Consider the following 8,375-nt stretch of genomic DNA (forward strand, 5'->3'; position numbering starts at 1 on the left):
GTTGATTTAAAAAATAATTGGAATAATTTCAAATTAGATCACTCCACAATTCCATCTTTAATCTCCAAACCCACCTGGTGCAATCCCATTGACATAACAGCTTTGACTGAAATGTTTCCCAAAAAATGCCACGGTTAAACAGAAATCAGAAAAGATACAGTTTAATGTCTTTTTAAAACATATCATACTCTCAGTCAATAAAACCACAGGGGAAAAGTCCATTGCAGAAAAATCTTCCCCAGGGCTGGCACTGCAGCAGAAGCTGCACTACTGCCAATTCAGCTCCCTAATAATGCACCTGGGAAAACAGCACAAAGGATGGCTCAAGCATGTGGACCCCTGTGCCCATGTGTGAGACTGGGAAGAAGCTCCAGGCTCCAGACTCCGGCCTGGCCCAGCCCCAACCATTACAGCCATCTGAGGAGTGAATCAGTGGAGTAAAGAGTCTATCTCTATTCCTCTCTCTGTAACTCAAATACAAATAAGTAAATCCTAACAATAACAACAACAAAACTCCTTGTCTTCCCCTATCCTACCTAGTCTATGCGACTTCAATAATCACCATTGCTAATGTTATTTTCTCTGCTTTGCAAAATGCATCCAATATCTTAGTCCAGGATCTACCAAAACGTGTCCTTTTCATCTTTCAGAAATTCACACAGAATGAAGTAGAAACAATGGCTTCTTTCTTTCATTGGTGTCAGAGTGATCTACTCTATCACTTGAATGAAGCAAACTGGTGTCGTCCAACTGACAACCCCAGGGTCCTCCCCAGCAGTGCACTGTGAAGCAGCGATCACACTACAGAAATCCACACAGGTCAACCAGATGGGACACAGTCTGGTGACACTGTTTCACTGGAGCACTTGGTCACCCTGTAGAATTTAGACAACATTCCTCACAATGCCAGAAGTTGAAGCAGAATATCTTCTTTATTCACAATACACAGTCTTGTCCAATAACCTCTGGTTTACGCTGACTTAAACACAGCCAGCACTTGTTTCAGCTAACAACATCACTTTCTCATGAATAGCCACAAGACATGTTTACCCTTACAAAGACGACAAGAACTGTGTGCCTGCCAAACCTCCAGCTGGGACTAGAGGGCCAGAACTTTAGGATGGACTCTCACTCACTGGCTGCAAGCATCCACATAACCAGAAACACGAGCCAAAGCGGTCCAGACGCCCACCTGGTCTGACATAGCAGGACGCAGAGTGCCACTGAAAGTAAACCTCTCTAGACTTGGGAGTTTTTAAAGCAAAATCCAGTTAGATAGTTCTTCATGACTTGGAATCAGAGACATGGTAAGCTGACCCAATCCAAGCCATGTCTGAGGTTAGCTGTGATGGCTATATTTATACATCACTCCATCATCTCTACCTTACACCTCTTCCAAGTGCAAATGAAACTATGAACCTACATGGAGCTTACATCACCCCAACAATATTTCCACATAGCAAACCACAAGTCACCCCTGCTTTCACAAACTATTCCCAATGGTCAGTCGAATTTTCACTACCCTTTAGGGACACACCATCCCACAGCTGAGTCGCATGGACACTGCAGGATATGTGTCCAAAATCACAGGTTTTGTTTTTCCTCAGATAGAAACAGAGATGGTTGAGAGAGATTCCAATGCATTATTATGTAGATAAGCAAACTGAGGCTTGGAAAGATGACAGTACTTGCCCCAGATCACACAGCTACACAAAACATCTTGGAAATCGGAAATCAGGCCTGCTGATCTTTCTCTCTTCTTTATCGGTCAGGAATTGTCCTTACATGTGAGGTTAACAGATTTCTGGATCAGTCAGCACAATGGCTCAATTGGCTAATCCTCTCCCTGTAAGCACTAGCAGCCCATAGTGGTCACCAGTTCGTATCCTGACTGCTCCACTTCCCATCCAGCTTCCTGCCTGCGGCCTGGGAAAGCAGTCAAGGACTGCCCAAAGCCTTGGGACCCTGCACCTGCGTGGGAGATTTGGAAGAAGCTCCTGACTCCTGGCTTCAGATCAGCTCAGCTCCAATTGTTGTGGCTAGCAGATGGAAGATCATTCTCTCTGTCTCCCTTTCTCGCTGTAAATCTGTAAATCTTTCCAATAAAAAATACAGAAATCTTAAAAAAAAAAAAAAAAAAAAGGCAGGGGGCTCTGAATCACCAGGCGAAATGCATGGGCTAACTTTCTGCTTTATTGTGGCATATATAGTTTCCTTAATGTTTTTTCTTAAGAGTGGAGAAAATAAGTTAACACGGAAGCAATGTAAGTACAGTTAGAAAAATCACAAAAAAATGCTTGAATTACAAAAGCCAATAGCAAAGGGAGACAAAATTCTTCATGACAGAAGAATGACAAACAAACTATTAATGTGAATTCCGAAACTCCTCAGTCACAAGGTTCACAGAGGAAAAGTGCACCCAAACCACAGGGACTATAGAAGTACACGTCATCCGGATCTCAGAGTGCATCCAGGTCACTTAGGGAAAACAAAAGATTTTAAAAAACAAAAACAAAAACAAAACCACCTTTTTTTAGTGTGATATTCCAACAAAAACTTTCAGGCCTCTCTTGGCCTTGGTTTTCACTGCCTGGACTTCAGGCCTCGGAAGCATCTCTCCTACCAGGGTTCCCTGCAGTGCCTCCCAGGTTCAGCAGTCCCTCTCAGATGGGCTGATTCCTCTGGAGACACAGGGAGGGGAGAGGGGGGGTGAAGTGGGAACCACCGCCTCAGCTGCAGCAGGCAGAAATGGGATTACATAAATGTGGAATAGCCCCCAGCGAAAGCTGAATGGTAACAAGTGAACAGCAGACACTCAACAGGAACTTATTTTTCCGGCTTTTATTTTTTTTAAGGTAAAAAAAGAAAATCATGAAACATGCATCTAGCACAGTGTTAGCTAGAAAAACAACAGTTTATAATTGCTGCAAGGACACACCCTCCAGATCCAACAGCTCAAGCAGCAGTGAAGGGCATGACCCCACGAGCTGCCTGAGTGGGCTCCGAGGAGCCTTTATCCTAACCGGTGACGACCAATACTGAGGTCTTCAGTGACACTTTCGGAGTCACACACACCACAACAGGGCGGCTCAACACTCTTTTCCCTAGGATGGGGGCTGGGGAGGACCCTGTTTTGGGCACACTGCCGGCAGAAAAGCTTTGGTGGCAGCCTACAGGGTTTCAAAATGAGTTTCTCCTGCCCCATTCCAGGCAGGCAGTCTGATCCCGGCCAGGAGCTAAGATCCAGACCCGAGACGATTTATCTACCGCAGGGAGAAAGCAAGAGTGCCTGCAAATTTAATGTTCAGTAGGGGGAAAGGCAGCGAAATCACTTCAAATCAAAAAAAGAGCCTGCATTAACTATCCCTGGCGACCACCAAGGCCTCGCCCCTCCCCCACCATCTTCCCACTCCTCCCTCCACACCCCCAACCTCCTCTCCAGGAGAAGAGGCAGTTTTCTGCTTTTCTCCGACCTGATAGAATTCGGATCAATTCGCTCGATGCAGACACCGCAGCCTGCCCCTCGGGTTCCCTGGCTTAGGGTGCCACCGGGTGCAAGGGTGAGCGAGAGTAGTGGGCAAAGGCGAAGAACATACAAGCTGGATGGCTCTCCCAGAAAACTGGTTTTTCACCAATCTGCTCCGGTTGGGTCGCGGCTGCGCGGCAGCGACAGCGGCAGTGGCGCGCCGGCCCAGGGAGCCCCAAAACTCGTGCCTGCCCGCGAGGTCCTGGGGAGGCCAGGCAGAGCGCCGCAGGAGTGGACAAGAAGTCGGATCACCAAACGATAGTGCAACAAGCGTCGCCTCGTCCTTCCCAAAATCCCACCCAACTTTCAAAACCCGAGGATCCCAAAAATTCCGAAAGCGAAACTGCAATGTGGTCATGAGAAGTTTGGGAATGGTTTTCTAGGCTTCCAGGCGTCATCGGGGGGTGGGGAGGGGTCCTCCCCGACACCACAGACGCTATCAAGGACGTGCACCAGTGACAGTGGCCATCGCTCTGCAGGGCTGCCACTCGCGTCCCCAGGGAACCTCCCTCCGGGTTTTTTTTTTTTTTATGCATAAAAGTGTCCAGCCCGTGCAGATGAGACACCCCAGCTCCCTCCGTGGCGGGGCAGTAGTCGGGGCCGGACTCTTGAGGTCACAGTTCCTGCCTCCTCTCCCACTCGTCCCCACCAAAGCAAACACAAAAACTTGGCCCTGCGAGAATCCTGTGGAATGTTCTTTGTACTCGGCTGTAGATTCGCTTCCACCGCACAGCCTGGTGCAAAATCGCGGGTTTCGGGCGTTGGAGTGAATTGTGCTCTTGTCAGCCGCAACGTCAGGAGGACGAGGGGAGGGGTTCGCGGCTGAAACTGCAGTTTACCAGCACAGAGCCATTTTAGGCTGGTCACCACCCCAGCGGCGCCCACCGGAGAGCTGGCCCCGCGAGGACACCCCGAGGCGCAGGCTAGACGCGACGCGCGCACCGGCCGAGGGGGCACCCGAACCCGGACTCGCGCGGCGCCCAGGCGGAAGGGAAGGTCGGCCTCAGGTCTCCAGTTCCCGCCGGTCCTGAGCCCTCACCCGCTGAACAAGGGACAGGTCCCTCCGACCGCACAGCGTCCGTCCAAGTGACCCTGTCCAGCTTCTGTCCCCCACCCCCAACCTCGACGTCTTCAAAGGCCGGGAAGCCACGTCGCTGAGGTAACCGCAGCCCTGGCCAACACTGTTTTCCTATCATTTTAAGACGACCCCCGGCAATCGGCCTCTATGCGGTCAGATTCGAGGGCCCGGAACAGATTTCCCCTTGCCGGGCCCAGGGGGAACCGCACGCGCCCGCCATGCGGCCCTTGTTCCCACTCACCGCCGTCCCTCTCCGGGCACCGCCGCGCAGCGATCTCCGCTCGCCGGCTGCGTCCTGGCCACGGGCGACCCCTGTCGGAGACCCCAGTTCCCAGCTGCTAAAATTACGTTCCCTCATTCCGGGTGGCGCTTCCCTCAGCCTAGGGTTTACTTCTCTTCCTTACACTCCCCTGACCGAGTCCACTCCCTTACCCTAAGTCTCCCACCACTAAGATTCCACCTCCAGCCCCTCCTCGCTGACCCCAGGGCACTCTCCGCTCAAGCCCCAGGCCACAGTCTAAGCCCTGCGGGCTTGCCACAGCCCAGGGACGCACCTCTCCGAGGGGGCCCAACCCAAGCGAGGGGCAGTATTTTCCTCAAACGCTATCCCCCGCCCCCACCATCTTTCGTAGGAGCTGGGAACAACAAAGTAAAAGGGTTAACTCCCGGACCTGCCCCCTACACGCTCTGAGGCCAAGGTCCGCTCGCCCCCGCCCTTCAGGCGCTCCGCCTTGGTCCGCCCCACGCTTCGTCCGCAGCCCCCAGTCTCCTACCCGAGGCAGCACGAAGCTTAGCAGCTCAGCAGTAAGGACAGCGCGCCCCCTGCACACATAAAATCCCTCTGGCGCCTGCAGCTGGATTGCACCCGATACCCTGGACAGTTAGTTCTTTTAATAAGCACCTCCTCGCTCCGCCTCCCCGCAGCTTTATCCGCACTGGATCCAGCACAGTGGGAGAGAGCTAGTTTGTCTCCTAGAAAGCCAAAATAAATCATTCCCTCTGCCTCCAGTGCAATGCACCGCGTGTCAGCAGTTAGTCACGTCAAATGATGGCAGGATCTGGTGCGAACACCGGCGCGCACAGTCGGGGTGGCCCTCTTTGAGAGCCACACAAACACATACACCACACCCCCCAGAACTGCGCACATGCGCGTGCACACTTGGACAGGGGTGCCCTTGTCCAGCCTGGCCCGCGCCAGCCCTCCGTCCCTTATTCCTCTAGCAATGGACTTGACAGGACTCTAAACCAGGGAAAAAACTAGGACAGCTCATTTCTTCCCCGTTTTACCACTTAATTCGCTGCAGCGACGGCTGGGGTAGCCAAAGAGAGTCGAAATTAAGGGCTAGTAACTCCAGTTAGGTTTTTTCCCATCTCAAAACCTTTATTTTCAGTTTTTAAACAGCCACCTTAGCCCGCCATGTTGAAACTGGCACGGTTTTCAAAGACTGCTTCCCCGCAGTGGCAGCGCTTCCAAGAAAGCGCAAGTACACAGCGGGCTCTTGATGGGCGTCCGGCCACCGCAAATCAACCGCTTCCCACACCCAAGGGTCCTCTTTCTCCCAGCGAAAGCCCCCCACCCCCCACCCCGGGGCAAAAAAAAATCAATAAACCCGTGGAGCCATCCCTATAGTTGGCGTTTTGGGCGCATTTTCAGAGAGATACACATGCACATCCAATAATAAAAAATAATAATAATAACACTCCCAGGGCCGGATCAGCTCAGTAATAATTTGCAAGGACATCGGGGCAGAGTCGACAACAGGAAAGCCCCAAGCGACAGGATATTACTTTCGGCGGGGCGGGGAGGGGGAGGGATGAACAAAAAAGAATCACTCGTGCCGAAGCACCCTCCGAAACTCCTAGTGACAAGCATCATTTCAAGCTGCAAAGGCAAACGTTTCCAAGGGGGGCGATGCCAAATGTCCGTGAGGTTCTTGACCCCTCACGGATGTCCAATCCCCTCTGCCCCCACCATCTTCCCGCCACAGTCACTAGCCCCACCACCGCCCGCCACCCTCCCCTCTCCAGACACACATCCAAAGAAGGAGACCCCCGGGTGCGGGCGAGACGCGGCAGCCAGGGGGTAGGTAACGCGGAAGGCTGTGGGCGCCGGGAACGCACTGGCTGCACCTCGGGGAGCAGGGCACTTTCCAACTCCGGACCGACGACCGCAAAGCCAAGGGGCGGCGGGGAGGAAGGGCACGAGGCAAGCAGAAAAAAAGAAAGAAAGAAAAAAAAAAGAAAAGAAAGAAAAGAAGAGAAAAAGAACTACCGAGGCGCAGAGAGGAGTTTGGGGCTTCGCTCAAGTGCCGTCGCTTTCTTCTCCAGCCTTTCTCTCTACCTTCTTTCCCCCGCGCTCCAAGCGCTTCCAATCCTCCCACCCTCACCCCAGGTTTCTTAAAGCTAGCCCCGCTTCGTCCTTTCCCTCTCCTCCCCTCTCCTCCCCAGCCCCACCATCAACCACACACCTTTTTCTTCTTTTTCTAAGCTGGTAAAAAGACGCTGACCGGCACACTCAACCTGCGAGCCGGAGGTCGGCTCCGGGGCTAGGCTGGGCTTCAGGCACCGCAGAGCACGGGGCCACCTACCTGCTTAAGTTTGTCCTGCCCTCAGCGTGGACCCTGGCCCCGACTGCCTCCGGGGAGGGCGCCGGCCTCGCTCACTCGCTCCCCGCCCGCCGCCGCCTCCCTCGCGCGCCCGCTTTGGTCCTCCGGCTCCCACTACAGCCTCATTCCAATATGGCATCCTCTCTTTGCGCATGCTCGGCACTCTTTTTTAAGATTTTTTTTTTTTTTCGGTATGTGTGAGCGTGCAAGCGAACTCCCTCAACGATCTTTCCCAACGCTAGCAAAACTTAAGCCAATCCGCCTGCCGGGAGGTGGCCGACTTCCCGTGTCCCCCGGTGCGACGCCCCCCTTGGCCCCTGGGTACACAGACAGCCCTGTAACCCACGCCACACCGCCCGCTAGGGCCCCCGCTGCCCGCCTTCCTTACCCGATCTGCAGAAAGTTCACCTCGCAGGCGTTTCCCGCACACCCATCTGCAGACACTACTGGGCACCGCAACTGCGCTTCCCAGGCCGCTGTTTTCTCTGTTGGCAATTTCTCTTGTCCGCCAAGTTGCGCTTTATCCTCCCGAGATCTTAGGAACAAGGAGAAATTCAATCCCACTAGCGACAACGTTGGCCTCGCCCGTTTCGCCCAGCCGGCGCTGAAATTGCGCCTTTCTGGAAAGATACAAGCCTTACCTGTTCCCCCTCACCCCACTAGGGAGGCCTCTAAGCGGAGGGGGAGCTCTCCTTGAGGGTGGGGGGAGGGAGGGGAGAACGCGCCCCGGGGGAGGGACGTTAAATTGAGGCTGCTGGGTGCCAGATACCCAGTGCCAACTGCCGGTCCTGGAGAGACGCAAGTAACTGCCCGCCAAGGCTTTCAGGGGGACCACCTCGCTGGGGCTGCTGGTCTTTGGAAAGAAACCCTTCCCGCACCCAGAGAACAACCTGGCACTGAGCTACCCCGCGCGCCCTATGCCCCGAAGGCAGCGCAGAGCTGGCAGGTCCTCCAGGCCGCCGGCGTCGTGTGTCCCCGACCTGGGGCGAGGACCCAAAGAGGCTCCCCAGCCTCAGAGATAACGTGAGGGGTCAGAGCCAGAACGAAAATCTGGGGATGCCCCCCTCGGTAAGCAAGACCCAGAGGGCAACAAAGCTTCACCCTTGGCTGCGGAACAGCGAGAAAGATGCTGGCAAAGATCACATGTATTTGCCTAGAAAATAGA

At 53.7% G+C, this 8,375-nt stretch overlaps 1 protein-coding gene across 2 annotated transcripts in view; it reads right to left on the bottom strand.

The window, feature by feature from the left end:
* Positions 1–7,739, bottom strand: part of SFMBT2 (Scm like with four mbt domains 2) — a 205,704-nt gene extending 197,965 nt beyond the window's left edge. Inside the window, exon 1 of one of the 2 annotated variants that reach the window (XM_040968195.1) lies at positions 7,599–7,739. The gene's annotated coding sequence lies outside the window, so the exon portion shown is untranslated. Of the gene's footprint in view, positions 1–7,192; positions 7,332–7,598 lie in introns of those variants that run through there. The other variant, XM_040968193.1, reaches the window with a different exon arrangement.
* Positions 7,740–8,375: the final 636 nt, after the last annotated feature.

Source organism: Ochotona curzoniae, unplaced genomic scaffold (assembly GCF_017591425.1).
Source record: "Ochotona curzoniae isolate NIBS_2020 unplaced genomic scaffold, NIBS_Ocur_1.0 scaffold_4683, whole genome shotgun sequence".
Classification (NCBI taxonomy): Eukaryota; Metazoa; Chordata; class Mammalia; order Lagomorpha; family Ochotonidae; genus Ochotona; species Ochotona curzoniae.